At 35.6% G+C, this 15,414-nt stretch overlaps 1 long non-coding RNA gene across 1 annotated transcript; it reads right to left on the bottom strand.

Annotated features, from left to right (window-relative positions):
- Nucleotides 1–956: 956 nt before the first annotated feature.
- LOC127524454 (uncharacterized) lies at nucleotides 957–11,068 on the bottom strand. The gene is made up of 2 exons (XR_007933054.1): nucleotides 10,322–11,068; nucleotides 957–2,238 (listed from the first exon to the last, which is right to left on the bottom strand). It is a non-coding gene; the product is annotated as an uncharacterized LOC127524454 (long non-coding RNA).
- Nucleotides 11,069–15,414: the final 4,346 nt, after the last annotated feature.

The following is a 15,414-nucleotide window of genomic DNA, read 5'->3' on the forward strand; positions in this document are numbered from 1 at the left end:
AGACTCCAGGAAATATGGACAAAATCTGCTCAAAAAGCACATCAGTATCTGTGAAAAACAGATTCAGTACATATGCACCATCTACACACCCAAATCTCACAGCTCAAAGATCTAATCTCCCCTCAAAACTCTGCCTGATTGTTTGAAATAGACTTTAAGCTTGTAAATGGAACATTGAACATGAAGTGATCATCTTTTTTTCATTTGAATTGACAGACAAAAGCAGTCAATCTGAACAAACTCCATACCACAGAGAAATCAAGAATCTATTATGAAAAAAAGTAAACAGTCTCACCCTCCTTTGCCTCTTCATTTGGAGGCATTAATATCTGTGGGCAGTTGGAGGAGAGGTAGAGGTCAGTGATAGATTGATGAAAAAGAGGAGTGGGGATGGTGTGAATAATTTAAACGAGTCTTCCCTTCCTTCATTAACCTCTCACCATGCAGACCTTCTTCTTCACTGAGGCCTCACTGAAAATAGACAGTCTTATTAAATGCTCTGGAGTTCTCTCTCTCTCTCACACACACACACACACACACACACTCATCTTTATCCTCAAGCATCCATTGATTCATACAATCTTTCACTCGTTGTTTTGTTTTTGTTTTGTGTTTTTTATTTAAACCTTTAAAAAATGAATAAAACGAAAAAAAAAGAAAGAAAAAAAAAGGAATAGGATTTTTTTTGTAAATGAATTGAAAAGCAAAACATATTTGTTTCTGCACATTTGTCATTAGACAGCACAATTGTGTGAACTTCTTTATACAAAAGATATCTTTTTTCTTTATACAAAAAGTTTTTGCTTCCATTGAAGCTCAAGATGCTCTTTGGATGATTGTCAAATCATGCTGGTGAACATGATTGTCAGGTTCTACACAAACTTGTGGAGTTCATGCAGCTTGAGTGCTGCTGTCGATAAAGCAAAAGAGGGACAAAACACACAGACATTCTGACATTCATGGTAATTGGTAACTTTAATTTAAAATGTAAAAATATATAATATAAGAATGCAAAATACAAGCGTTTTTAGAGCTCTCAGACTTCTAAACCCCATTTACATCTATTCTGGTCTCCGCAGCTTAAAGGTGAAGGGATGAGAAGATGGATGGTAATAAGCTCGCCTTTATTGTGTGTAATAATTGAGGGCTGACAAATCACCTCCCTGCCAAGTAAAGCAACATGACTACAGACCTCTGAAGTCACAGCTGTCTGATATGATGTTGAGTCATTCACCTCCCACTCTGACTTGGTGTGTGTGTGTGTGTGTGTGTGTGTGTGTGTGCGCATGGTGGTAAGCAGTACTCTTCATTTCTTGTCTTCCTTTCACATCATGAATGTAGCACATAAAAGTTTAATAAGCATTTAATGATGGTGTTTCCGTTTGTGTGTATGTGCTTTAATTACTGATTCGTGTCCATTGATGATTGTGCTGTGGACTGTGGCAGCAGAAAGGTCAGTATCGGAACAACCTGATTAGGCAGTGATAACAGAAAGAGAGGAAAACACGAGATGAGGTAAAAGAACAACGAGGGGTTAAAGAGGGAAATTATAGGGATAGAAGAAAGGAAGGAAGGAAGAATAAAGAAAGAAAAAGAAAGGTTTACCTTCAATAAGCAGCCTTTAGATGTGTAAGCAGAAGCTGTTGAAGTGCAGTGCAGTTTCAATTGTTGTTTCAATCTTCTTTTGCTTCATATAAATGACATTTCCATTAAGATATGATACAGAAATAATTAAAAAACACAATAAATTGCAAATAATTAATATTCAGTATCTGTATTCTGTATATAAATTAGTCACAACCAATAAATAAATGCTAAATAACATAAGATGGAAAACTTGACACTTAAATTCAAATACCATTGTCTCTTAAAATGTAAGCAAGTGCAAATGTCATTATTATTATGTCTATTGTATATCAGCTAAATAAGCATGGACATTTTACTCTTAGTACTGGACCTACAGAGTGTTTCCAAAACACAACACACATAATATTCACAAACATGACAGAGGCACTTTCTTGTAAAAACGTTTTGATAGGAATGCATCTGCTAAGAGCATCGCTGTACATGTTATGTTATAAAAGCTGCAGCAACCACCAGCACAACGTCTCTGTAAACTCTCACTAAATATTAAAAACATGTAAATTGAGTAGTCTGGATCTGTCTGTGAGACAGAGAAATTATTGTGCCAAGGTTGAGTGGACTGGCAGAAGGCTTCCCGCTGTTCCCCACGTCCATCTGCAAGGGAAAATTCAGCCGTTATCTTTCTCACTGAAACACACATACACAGCAACCTCTCTACTGAGCCCATGGATTATTGATCAATGTAAAGAGCACAGGCCACAAAATATAGACCCTTTCTCAAAATAAAAAAGAGAAAGAAAAGAAAAGAAAAAGCACTTTTCTCTTTTCTGAACATTTTCCATTTTCTTCAGCCCAGCAGGAAACTCCAAATGCCACCAGGCTGTTGAACAGAGGAATTAAATGGAAAGAGAGGCAGGGTAGAAGGGAAAGAGAGTGAAGGATATTGTTATAGACAGAGAGAGAGAGATTCTGACAGAGGTGGGAATGAGGACATGTAAAGGTCAAAATATAATAGCCATCCAGTTTCACCTGCTGTCCTCTAACAGATCATGTGAAACAACAACATGGAGGGAGAGAGAGATGCATGTGCAACATCCATTGCAAAGTAAAGATCATCATAGAACTTATCACTAGAACTTTGACTAAATAAACAGTATACGTTTATTTTACGTAGTGTCAAATGCACTATAAGAAAAAAAAAATCCATAGAAGACAGAAAATGCAAGGACAGTGGATTTAGCTTCTGATGAAACCCGAGTTCAAGACGGCTTTTTCCGATCCCAGTTTTATCCTCCCCCCCCCATCACATATCAGCTCAGAGAGGCATTTATTTTCAATTTTAAAAAACTGAAGATAATATTCGAAAAGTAAAAATATTTACACAGTGTAAATAGCATCTATCGCTATTTACACTTCAATAGCGAATTATATAATTAGTTATATAGTATTTAGTTCTATTACAGATATCTATATATAGAAACATTTGTAATAATATATACTCTAGTGGTGTGAGGTGAAATGGAGAAGATAAGAAAGAGTTTCTTCTTTCATTTCCAGGGATATTAAAGGATGAGGTGAACTTTACCCAAGACTCGCTGCTGTATGCAGATCTATTTCAGTATTCTCAATATAAAACTCGAAATACTAACATCGCAAGAACTTCCATGTGTGGTGGTCAGAGTTTTCCTGTTGAAATGAGCTCTTCAAAAGCATTGCTGGCTTCGAAGCTGAAGGCAGTCTGAACAAATTTTTATTTCTGCTTCAACTGAGGCTTCAAAGGAAGCTGAAAAATGTAAGAAGAAGAGGCAAAGAGGAGGAAGAGAAGGGAGAGTGAAGATTATGATGGATATTATCAGCAGGGCAAGACATTTGTATCCATGCTGATTATCAAGATTGTATAATTACTGTAGTGCTGAATTAATAATGCACCATATGGCATCTCTCACAAATCCTCAAGCGATTCCCTCTGCCACAATCATTCACAGTACCAAAAAAAAAGAAATATTCACATCTTCACAAATATTCATCTCTCATGTAATCTATGAAGTTAAACAGGTATCAACTCAAGCTCTAATTTCCCTGCCATGTATGCCAAATCAGAAAACCTTTTTTTACAATGCAATATTAATCAACAATATATATATATATATAGTTTCATAATAAATACAGATTAATGAGGTTATTTCATAGCCCATTGTCATTGATCATTGTAACTATTTAAAAAAAATATGTAATACCTTTATATGCAAGGGTATTTTATTTCCACCCTGCAAAGACACTGCATTTCCAACCACAAGCAGTAATGAGTTCAGAAAGGAAATTAAAATATGCTGCAATGTGAGCAGTACATCCTCAGGGCGTGATGGGTTTACAGTCAATTAAGAGTTCAATACAGAACAAGGACCTGAGATAAAATCACCAACCACAGCACTCAGAGAATGTCTAATTTGTGGCTGAAACAGCTCAAAGAAACCATTAAAAAATCATCATCTTGATTGTGCGAGTGGGAAAATCAACTGGACCACCACATGAAATTGTTTAAATAATTCACCAGGACTTTTTTCTTTTTTTTATTTTATCTACAGAAGACCGGGGAGAGTGATAATGAGACTGCTTTTTGGTTTGCAATAAATTTAAAAGAGATTACGGTGCTTCAATTCACAAATACACACATGCACTGCATTGCGGCAGGTCTTGCTATGTTAGAGCTGTTACACTGCAGGAATTTGCATCTCACACATCCAACTGAACACACACACACACACACACACAGATGATGCTTTAAAAAGACACACAAACATACACACACTTTCACACTTCATATGTGTGTTTGTGGGCTTCAGTAATAGACAGTAAACCTCCGCTGGCTCAGACGTTCCAGTCGTTGCTTGTCAAAACAAGTACCTGAGCATCTCTCTCTCTCTCTCTTTAGAAGAGCAGCTCTGTTATGCTAAACAAGTGAACATTTTCATACGGGATTGGTACAAAATATTCATTTCTATCATCAAAGCCCAAAAAGAGTCTGTAGAGAAGCAGAAAAAGAACTGACTTAATCTGTTCAAAAGGCTTTATAATACTGTTATATTCAACTAAATTCACAGAATTAAAAAACACATCCCTTACAGTACAGTGGTGGTACCATGATCCTGAATCATTACCGTATTCATGCACCATGGTATTTACATGGTACTACAGACTATACAAAATGTCACTTTTTAGGTCAAATCAATTTCATTTCACTTTTTACCACTTTGAATGCAACTGCTAATGACAACAAACCTATAAAACTAAGTAAAAATGACAAATATGATTGTGACTAATTAATCAAATGCAAATATATATATATAAAATATTATAAGATAATGATATAATAATATTAATAATAATAAAAATGAACAAAATTATAGGTACACACATACATAACACACACACACATATATATATATATAAAAAATATATATATACATATATATATGTGTGTGTGTGTATGTGTGTGTATGTTTGTGTTAAAATGTAATTTATTCCTGTGATCAAAGCTGAATTTTCAGCATCATTACTCCAGTCTACAGTGTCACATGATCCTTCATAAACCATTCTACTATACTGTTTTGCTGCTCAAGAAACATTTATTATTATTATCAATGTTGAAAACAGTTCCGTACAATTTTTTTAGGATTCTTTGATGAATAGAAAGTTCAAAAGAACAGCATTTATCTGAAATAGAAAGCTTTTGTGACATTATAAATGTCTTTACTGTCACTTTTGATCAATTTAATGCATCCTTGCTGAGTAAAAGTATTAATTTATTTCCAAAAAAAGAAAACTTACTGACCCCAAACTTTTGAACAGTAGTGTATGTTACAAAAGCTTTGTATTTCAGATAAATGCTGTTCTTTTGAACTTTTTATTCATCAAAGAATCCTAAAAATATTTGTACATAATTCTGTCCAACACTGATAACAATATGAAATATTTCTTGAGCAGCAAATCAGCATAGTAGAATGGTTTCTGAAGGATCATGTGACACTGAAGTCTGGAGTAATGATGCTGAAATTTCGACACAGGAATAAATGACATTTTACAAAATATATTCAAATAGAAAACAAAAAAGTTATTTTAAATTGTAATAATATTTCAGTATATTACTGTTTTTATTTTGGATCAAATAAACGCAGCCTTGGTGAGCAAAAGAGACTTCTTTTAAAAACATTAAAAAACTTTTGAACATAGTGTATGTGCAAGGACTACTTTCTAACACTAAAACACTGAATTCATTTACAGAATCTTCCCATGACCAGCTTGAAAAAAGGTTCTCATTAACACATTTATCAGACACCGAGACAAAAATAGGAAAACGATTTTTCTGAACAGGTCAACCAGGAGACATAAAAAGGTGGTATTGAGTTTCTGAGCTTTGATATCAAGCAGATGTTGTTACACTGCTGAGTCAGTAATCAGTGCAGTGATGTGGCCAGAATGACAGGAAGTCTCAAGTGGATGCCACACAGGAACTTCCAGTGCAAAGCTGACTGTTATCCAGACAATTTAAAGATTCATGAGAAAAAGTCTAACATGTGTGATGGAATTTTTTAATTAATCATAACTAACATTTCTTTTTCCTTGCAGGAATAACATTTATGTTTTTGAAACCTAAAAGTCCTCAAACCTTGGGCCTAAGTCAGTGTGTGTCTGAATCATGTCCAAATATAAGAAAAGAGGAAATGAAACTTAGGGACAGCTAGACAATCTAAATATAATAGTCCCAAGATATTGAGTAACCAACAAACTAATAAACACATGATTTGGGTAGATCTTGCTTTACCTAGTAACATGAGGGTTTGACATATGAAGAACCAATCATATTGTAGAATGCTTTGCCATGCTCCTATCCTATATAAACTGTTGTATTCTTCTTGCTGGTGGGATTCTCTGTGATTGATATGAGGTCCTCTGGCCGTGAATAAAGCATATTCTAAGGCACAGTCCGGCAGCAAGTTAGGGAACACTAGAGACCTTATTCCCAAGGGATAGTGTTCAAAAGGGTCAAGACGTTGACCGACTCAGCCGACGTCGATTAGGAGACGTGCTAGAGTATAAATTATTTAAGCGTTGATTAGGAGACGTTTAGGGGCGTCGATTAAGAGACGACCCAGGTAAACTTAAAGGGGGGGTATCACACACAGTTTCTGCCAATCTCATGTTAAACTCAAGTACCTATAGAGTAGTATAGCATCCTTCATATCGCCGAAAAGTCTTTAGTTTTATCATATTTATAAAAGATACATACGCTGTACCGAGTCTTTCCGAAAACAGCCGAGCGCCTGGAGGCGTGTCCTGTGAGCGGAGCTAGAGTCACGAGAACGCGCAGCTTTTGTGTAGAGATCATCTGCAAGCTATCAATGGTCAGCTAAATTTAAACACACACAATACACCATCGCATTATCCATTGATAACTTTTGAATCACTATAATGAATATAGTGTATAGTGAATGATGAATAATGAATTTATGAATTCACTATGTTTGTGTTGTTTACATTATATGCACTTAGGCACCTATTGCCAACAAAACAGACATTTGAAGCAGTTTTCCTCACCACCTGCGGTTCCGACTCATGACCGGGATCATTATCGCTGTGACCGCTCCATCTTTCAGTTTCAAACTATCTGTAAATCCAGCGTAGAACTGGGCCTTGTTTATGAAACCATAAGCGCCGATCCTGAGGGCTCGAGCAGCCATGGAAAAACACGAGATATTCTCCATTCATTTTAACCAATAATAAAGTGATTGAAACTATCAGTTTCTATGGTTATTTTAATAACAAATATCGAGAGCGCATCAATGTAATGCGTGAGCACAAATCTCTCAGATCCACTGGGTTCTTTGGGAAGCAAGGTTATCTTTCCCTCACAACCACAAACACACTTCTTTGGTGACATCTTCTTTTGTTGATTTCGTGGTCTAAAAACAAAGTGACAAATCTTTCTTGAGCAAGTCCTGTGCAGCGCTGCTGATGACTTCCGTAAAGCCGAACGAAGCACGTTGATGGGCGTGCTCTTGCTTCCGGGAGAAGTGCCCGTACAAGGAATTCCGACCATTCTGATGTCACACAGGCACATACTTAGAAAAAAAGACCCCGAAGTTCGTAAGGATTTGGAAGAGTATTTTTGGCACAGAAATACTCTGTCATACATCCAACTCGTGTTTTGAAACTTTGGCCATGTTTACATGAGAATCCAACTCTTTAACAGTGTAAATAAGTCAGAATGCATGAAAAAGCATTATACTACCAAAATCTACCACACATGACATGAGCACAAACAAACTAATTCATAAACCAGAAACTGGAGATTTGTGCTAAAAATTAATGTTTTAGGACAGCCAGAGCTATCTCAGTGCTATCTCAGTTCTTTAATCTCAATTCTGTCTCTAGAGTCTCATAGTGTCCTCACTGTTTGAACTCCTCATCACTGATTATTAAAGTCACAGTGACAGACATGAAAAAAAAATCTTCATCAGCCTTTAATCAAGTCCGAGCTTTAAAAAAAAAGTTTTACTTAAAAGTACTTTTTAACTTTTTAGTAACTTTTACTAAAAAGTTACTTAAAAGTAACTTTTACTTAAAGTGAATGACACGCGTTGTGGATGACTCGGTTGACTCAAATCTATTAATACTGGGGGGGAATATGGGGCAAAACTGAATTATGAATGTAAGGGGAAGCTGAAAGTGTCCATGTGAGACTGAAGAAGAGACAGAAAGGTGAAAAAGAGAGAGAAATACGATCTGAGAAATATGAAATATGAACTGATATGGAATATATAGTGTTTCAATGACTGATGCCACTGCTTCTGCATGATGCAGCGGTTTTTGAAATACTGTAGCTTTTCCAGTAGCAAGATTCTTGCCCTCCTCACTCCCATACTTGTATGTAGTGTTGAAAAACCCAATTCATTCTAGTGAATTGGTTTGTTCAGACTGTTTAGGTAAATGAACAAAAAAACTTGATTTAGTTAAATGCTGATATCACTGATGTATCTTTAAATCATTTATATAAATTAGCATGTACAGTTGTTTTTAGTGTAGATTATGTTTAAACTTGATGTTTTTAACCTTAATTGATAATGATCATTAATTTGATCAATAATTTCCACTTTAATTAAAGGGGTGGTTGATTATGATTTCACTTTTTAAACTTTAGTTAGTGTGTAATGTTGCTGTTTGAGCATAAACAACATCTGCAAAGTTACGATGCTCAAAGTTCAATGCAAATGGAGATATTTTCTTTTAAAGAATTCTCTGTTTAAGGACTACAACAAACGGCTGGTAGGGACTACAACAAGCTTCTTCCCAGTTTAGTGACATCAGTAACCCTAAAATTTACATAAACCCTGCCCATGAGAACATGTAACAAAGGGGTGAGGCCATGTTATTGCAATACAGTACGTAACACAAATGCAATAGCATGTGATAAAAGCACGATGACAACATAAGTTATAACCATAATTAAGCTAAACTATAATGTTACCTGTTCTGTCTTCATGCAGCATATATTCTCTGACTCTGATCTTACAACAATTCCCACAGGAGCGATTTATAGATTATCATGACAGAATATGCTAATCAATGACTTTAAGATAGTTAACTCCACATCAGCTACATAAATTCATCAACTAACCATTCAGAAACGTCCTGTTGCATTCTACATGTTGTCACTTCTTCTTGAGTCTCTCCATCATTGTCCAACTCCGGTTTGAATATAAAAGGCTGAACAGTTTCTGACATTTCAGTGAGTCTTTGTGAGGTAATCGGCACTGCTAACAGTACTATGTGCTAACATGAGCTCTTTAAACTTCACCCTCTTCTTGGGAACAGCAGCTCATTTGCATTTAAAGGGATACACATAACTGAAGCGTTTTTGCTCACCCTCAAAAAGTGACAAATTTAACATGCTATAAAAAATGATAAAACTTCACATACACACTCTGGGGACATCTGAGACTTATTTTACATCTTGTAAAAGTGGCATTATATGACCCCTTTAAATTATAAATTATATAACTTGATGCTTGCAATATGAACAATATTGGCGGCAATGTAGCTTGTAGTGTGCCAATACTTTTTTGTAGCTGAACTACTTTAAATTATGAGCAACTTGTAGTTTTAAAGTAGCTTCCCCAAAATGAGTATAAAACAGATTTCCCCCTGTGCACAGCTCTGTTTCCTCTTCTCATCACTGAGTAGCTCTATTTGGCCCCTCTGGCTGTTGTTACTTTGAAGAAGCTAATTTATTTTCCCTTAATTTTGTGTACATCTTTTTAGTTTCTTACAGAGAGGGAGAGAGATAATCTTTGTTAGCTTCTGGCTGACTGGTGCAGCTGTTTAATGTTGACTTTATACAGTGACATTAAAGCAGAAGACGAAGTGGGGGGGAAAGAGAGAAAAAAGCAGAATGTAAAAGTGGAGAGAAAGGCCTAGAAGAATAAGGAGAATAAAAGAGATTACAGTCTTTTCCCTCCTATCACTTTAACAGCCTTTTGACATTTAAGTCTTATACACTTCCACAAAGAACATATACTTCTACTTGAACAGAGGCTGATCTTTAAGTATGACTATAAAAATGGAAGGGCAAAAAAAAAGAAAAAAAAAGAGATGATTTTCCGATGATCATGGTTCATTGATGTTCACTGCATCCTACTTTTTTACTCAAGCATGTTTAGAGCTAAAAGCGAGCACTTACCACTCTTTTTTTAGAGGTCACTTTCAGGTCGGCCACTTTGAGATATGTGATTAAAATGTCCAGCTGCTTAGTGGCCTTGCAATACAGGATAGCTAATTGGAATTGATCCGATCTGCATGGGCTTCATTGATCCGTATCCCACTCACAGATTCTCATCAAACAAGAACCTCCAACATCCTGATTAAAAAAAAAAAAAAAAAAAAAAAAAGTTTAATAAGATTTTCAGTGAATAATAAACAAAATTTCAATTTGTTGCTCACATTATCATCATCATTATCTTTTGACCCGTAACATAGCACATAAGTCATGTGGACTACTTGGTGTTCAGCTGGTGTTTTTATAGTGTTTTATGGTGTTTTTTGAAGCTTTCTTCAAAGATTATCCTATTGTATTTCACACACACACACACAGGTTTGTTTTGCTATCTTTGTGAGGACATTCCATAGGCATAATGGTTTTTATACTGTACAACTGTACAAACTGTACATTTTATCCCCCTACACTACCCCTACCCCTAAACCTACCCATCACAGAAAACATTCTGCATTTTTACATTTTTAATAAAACATTGTTTAGTATGTTTTTAAAGCTATTTTAAATATAAGGACTCATGAAATGTCCTCATATTTCATGTTTACGTCATAATACCAGTGTAACCATGTCATTATACAAATTTGTGTCCTCATAAATCATGAAAACAAGCACACACACACACACACACACACAAACACACACACACACACACACACACACACACACACAAAATAACCATGTGGGTTTGTATCAACATCAGTTTGAGTAAATGACAGAATTTACATTTTTGGGTTTCCTCTAAAGGGGACCTAGTATGCTTTTTGATTTTACCTTTCCTTTAGTGTGTAATATAGCTGTTTGCACATGTTAACAATCTGCAAAGTTACAAAGCACAAAGTCCACGCCAAAAGGGAGTTAATCTCTTCAACAGAAAACACCTGCCTAAAATGCCTTGTATTATTTGATAAGTTCATTTGCAAAATCAGATAACTCTGTTTTTATTAATTCTCACAAAACATGTTTTTTTATTGTGCATTCCAAGTAATATCAATCAACCTGCAGCTGGGTTGTTTTGATTAAAGCTACAATATGTACATTTTTCGCCCTTAAGTCGCCTATTCAATACAAAGGTGTAGCTTGATGACGGAGAGTTTGAGCGCAGATTCTTGGGAAATGTCGTCTTCACCTCACAGCCGGTAGAAAAGAATCGGGACGGGACTCGAGCAGAAATCATGTTCATGGATGAAATTATTAACGTTACTGTAGCATGAAGCAGTGCAGGGCCGAGTGCTGTGGGAGCTGAACGAGGCCGCTGGAGCGATTGCTAATGAGAGACGAATGCGACACACGCCTCGAGAGCAGCGGAACTTTTATTATGCCACAGTCGCCGGCGCCGCTTCCGCTTTTCCGGTCATGAGTATGAGGTAACACTGCGCTGTTTATCATATTAGATACATTTGAGTGTGTTGAAAATGATGTTATAACGTTACTCTGTGTGTTCGTACGGCGGCTGCTGTGAGACACTTGTTTGAGACACACTGCAGTAAGATAGATCGATTTTAGAATATCATAATAAATGCTGGGTGACTTGTGTTGATAAATGGCATGCAATTAATTTTAAAACGTATTGTATGAAAATGCTGTATTACTTAGCTACTTGACAAAATAGTGTTTTTCTCTGAGGCATGGTAAGAAAACTAGATTTAAACAAGACTAAATGTGTTGAGCTATATAACAATAATTAGTTTTCTGTCTATAAATATATCAAAACAGTTGTTCCCTTGCCTATTAAAACGTGTAATATATTAAAGCGTCTTTAGTGTTTCCATGGTTTCTACAAAATAAAACCGGAAACCAAGGGCAACGCGGAAATGACGCCATTGACAGGCGACTCCCGTACACGTCCTGTATCCTTGGTTAAAATTGTGATTTTCTCACGATTTACAAATAGTTGGAAACATTTGGGATATTGTAAGTACTCAACTAAACAAAATATATAACACTGGCCTAGTGGTTTTTGAATATTTTAGGCCTACTGCAAAAATCTTACATATTGTAGCTTTAAGTAACAATATCTCCAAAAAATACAGGTAACTAAAATTAAAGTTCATTGAAAGTATATTTTTTATATATTAAAAGTTTGTTTTTTAGCAAAAGCAGATAACTCCACATTTCATGTTTCAAACAAAACCAAGTTAATGCTTTGTAATTGCATTTAAAACACACTCTCACACACACACACACACACACACACACACACGTGCACACACACTAACAGATCGGCACACACATCCACAAACACAAACGCAAAAGGACAACTAAAGGTTCAGCATGTAAGACGTGTATGGTGTACAAGGAGTTGCAGGAGTCGAAATTATAAATCGTCGATCACTTTTAGTCAGCTTTGACGAAACTCCCCTCAGCTAGCGCGTCTTTTTGAAGAGACTAGAAGCCTTGTCACCTGACCTGAATACTGCTCGCTGATTCGCTAAAACGGACTTATCGGTTTCTGTACACAAACAGCTTGTCGGTTTCTGCTGTAAAACGTGAACTCGCGATGCCTTGACATTGGACAATATCGGCTTTTCTGACTAAGCGGATTTATGGTTCCGAACGTGCTATATGTGGAGAACAGTGCACAGTTAGTTCATTTTTTTAAGTGGTGTTTATCAGTTTTTGCAAATGAACACTTCATTTATTCCTGCTATTATTTCCGTAATGTGGCTATGTCGCCATGTAATGGAAGAGTCTATCACTATGTCAAGGAAACAGTTTTTTGTTTTGTTTTTCCTAGGCAGGCTCTGGAGCTGATACTCGCTGGTTATGGTAAGTGGCGTTACATTTCCGACCATAGACTGTAAAAAAAAATGCAATTACAAAGCATAAAAGGCTGAACAATTTCTGACATTTTCAGTGAGTCTGCGTGAGGTAATCGGCGCTGCTAACATGAGCTCTTGAAACTCCGCCCTCTTCTTAGGAGCAGCAGCTCATTTGCAATTAAAGGGACACACAAAAATGAAGCATTTCTGCTCACCCTCAAAAAGAGACAAATTTAACATGCTATAAAAATGATCTGTGAGGTATTTTGAGCTAAAACTTCACATACACACTCAGGGAACACCTGTGACTTATATTACATCTTATAAAAGTGGCATTATATGACCCCTTTAAATAGTGTACACATTATGTGAAGTATTTGATTTAAAATTATGAATTTTGAATTAAAACAAAACTCGAAAATTGTTCAATTAATTTTAATACATTTCATATAAAGTTAAACAGATATAAATAATTGCAATTTGTTTAAATACTATTTTTGGTAAACTAGGGACTGGTAAACTAAAGTTTAATGAATTAAATATGATGTGTAAAAAAGCAAGAGACATTCTTAGAAAACATCTCACAGAAATGCCATGTGCATGTAAACACTAAAAATTAAAGCAATTAGCAGAGACAGATCACATCTGTTAACTGCTCTACCTGAAGCGGGTAATGAATCTACCATGGATCATGTGAATCCTGTTAGAAATCATTTTATAGTAGTCAAATTGACCAGACTCTTGTTACTTTTAATACAAAAACAGTGTATTTACTTCAAAGAGCATTCGAGACTTACTGTCAAGAGGATAGCTTTATGGATTCACTGCTTGTTCTCCACACACTGTGCCTTTCATTTGTTTGTTGTGCAAAAGATGAGGTTGTTTTTCAGCCTGCAGGATGACAGAGAGAAAAAAAACATGAGCTCTCATTCATAAACCCTTATTATATCACAGCTTCTCTCAAATGTCATGGTGAGATCAAACACACCACACTGCATTTTGCTGAAGCAAAGGAAATTTCGTTTGTAACGCATGTAACCCTGTGTTTTTGTTGTATAGGACAAAGACGAAAGCCTGCTGATTCCGATGATACCAGATGTGAAATTGTACTTTCTTACCTATAAATAGTTTTTGTCCTAAAAATTAAAATTCTTTAATGAAATTTATTCTTGTGATGTCAAAGCTGAATTTTTAGCATCATTACTCCAGTCTTCAGTGTCACATGATCCTTCAGAAATCATTCTAATATGCTGATTTGCTGCTCAAGAAATCAATGTTAAAACAGTTGTGCTGCTTCATATTTTTGTGCAAACCATGACCATTTTTTTCAGGATTATTGATGAATAGAAAGTAAAAAAAAAAAAAAAGATTTATTTTTATTTGTACATTTTAAATGTCTTTATTGTCACTTTTGATCAATGCAGAAAAAAAAAAAAAAAAAAAAACTGACCACAAACTTTTGAACGGTAATGCAGTCAAATTTTAGTCCATTTCTCATTTATAATTGCTTCAACTTATGGTGCATGAAAAAACTAAAATCATATGGGTTTCTAAATTCTAAATTATAATAACCAAAAATTCCAAAAAGCAAAAGGTCACAGAACAGGTACAGTTTATAATGCCACACAGCCAGTGAACCTGTAGCTCCCATAAAAAGTCATATATATATAATATATATATATATATATATATATATATATATATATATATATATATATATATATATATATATATATATAGAGAGAGAGAGAGAGAGTCATACTTTTTCTTCTCCAGAAAAAGTCCTTTGAAAAAGTGAATGAGTCAAGACAAAAAGTCTTTCAAAGTTTGCTGAGAATCTCAAGGAGCATTATTGAGGTTTTAGAGTACAGAACTGAAGCGCTCAAAAGTTACAGTGTCAATATTTCAGCAGAGAGTTTTATTTAGAAGGAATAGAGCAGAGAAGCATGAAAGATTCACTCAGGGGACGATGTTCCCTCATCTCTCATGTGTGTGCGTGAGTGTGCATTTAAATCGCCACCAGATTCTCCGGTGAATATAGCTCTGCCTGTGGGCACTGACAAGCGACCCGTTGTCCCTGAACGTCTGTTAATTTAAAACAAAATGGACTGTCACAGTGTTTCATATCAGGTGTGTTGATGAAAGCGTTAGTTCTCAGATGTTAGATCAGTGTGAGCAGCCTGACCATGTGAAAGGACTGTGTTGACGACTGGGCTGCATATAAATGAGAGATGAGTTTAA

Source organism: Ctenopharyngodon idella, chromosome 13 (assembly GCF_019924925.1).
Source record: "Ctenopharyngodon idella isolate HZGC_01 chromosome 13, HZGC01, whole genome shotgun sequence".
NCBI lineage: Eukaryota > Metazoa > Chordata > Actinopteri > Cypriniformes > Xenocyprididae > Ctenopharyngodon > Ctenopharyngodon idella.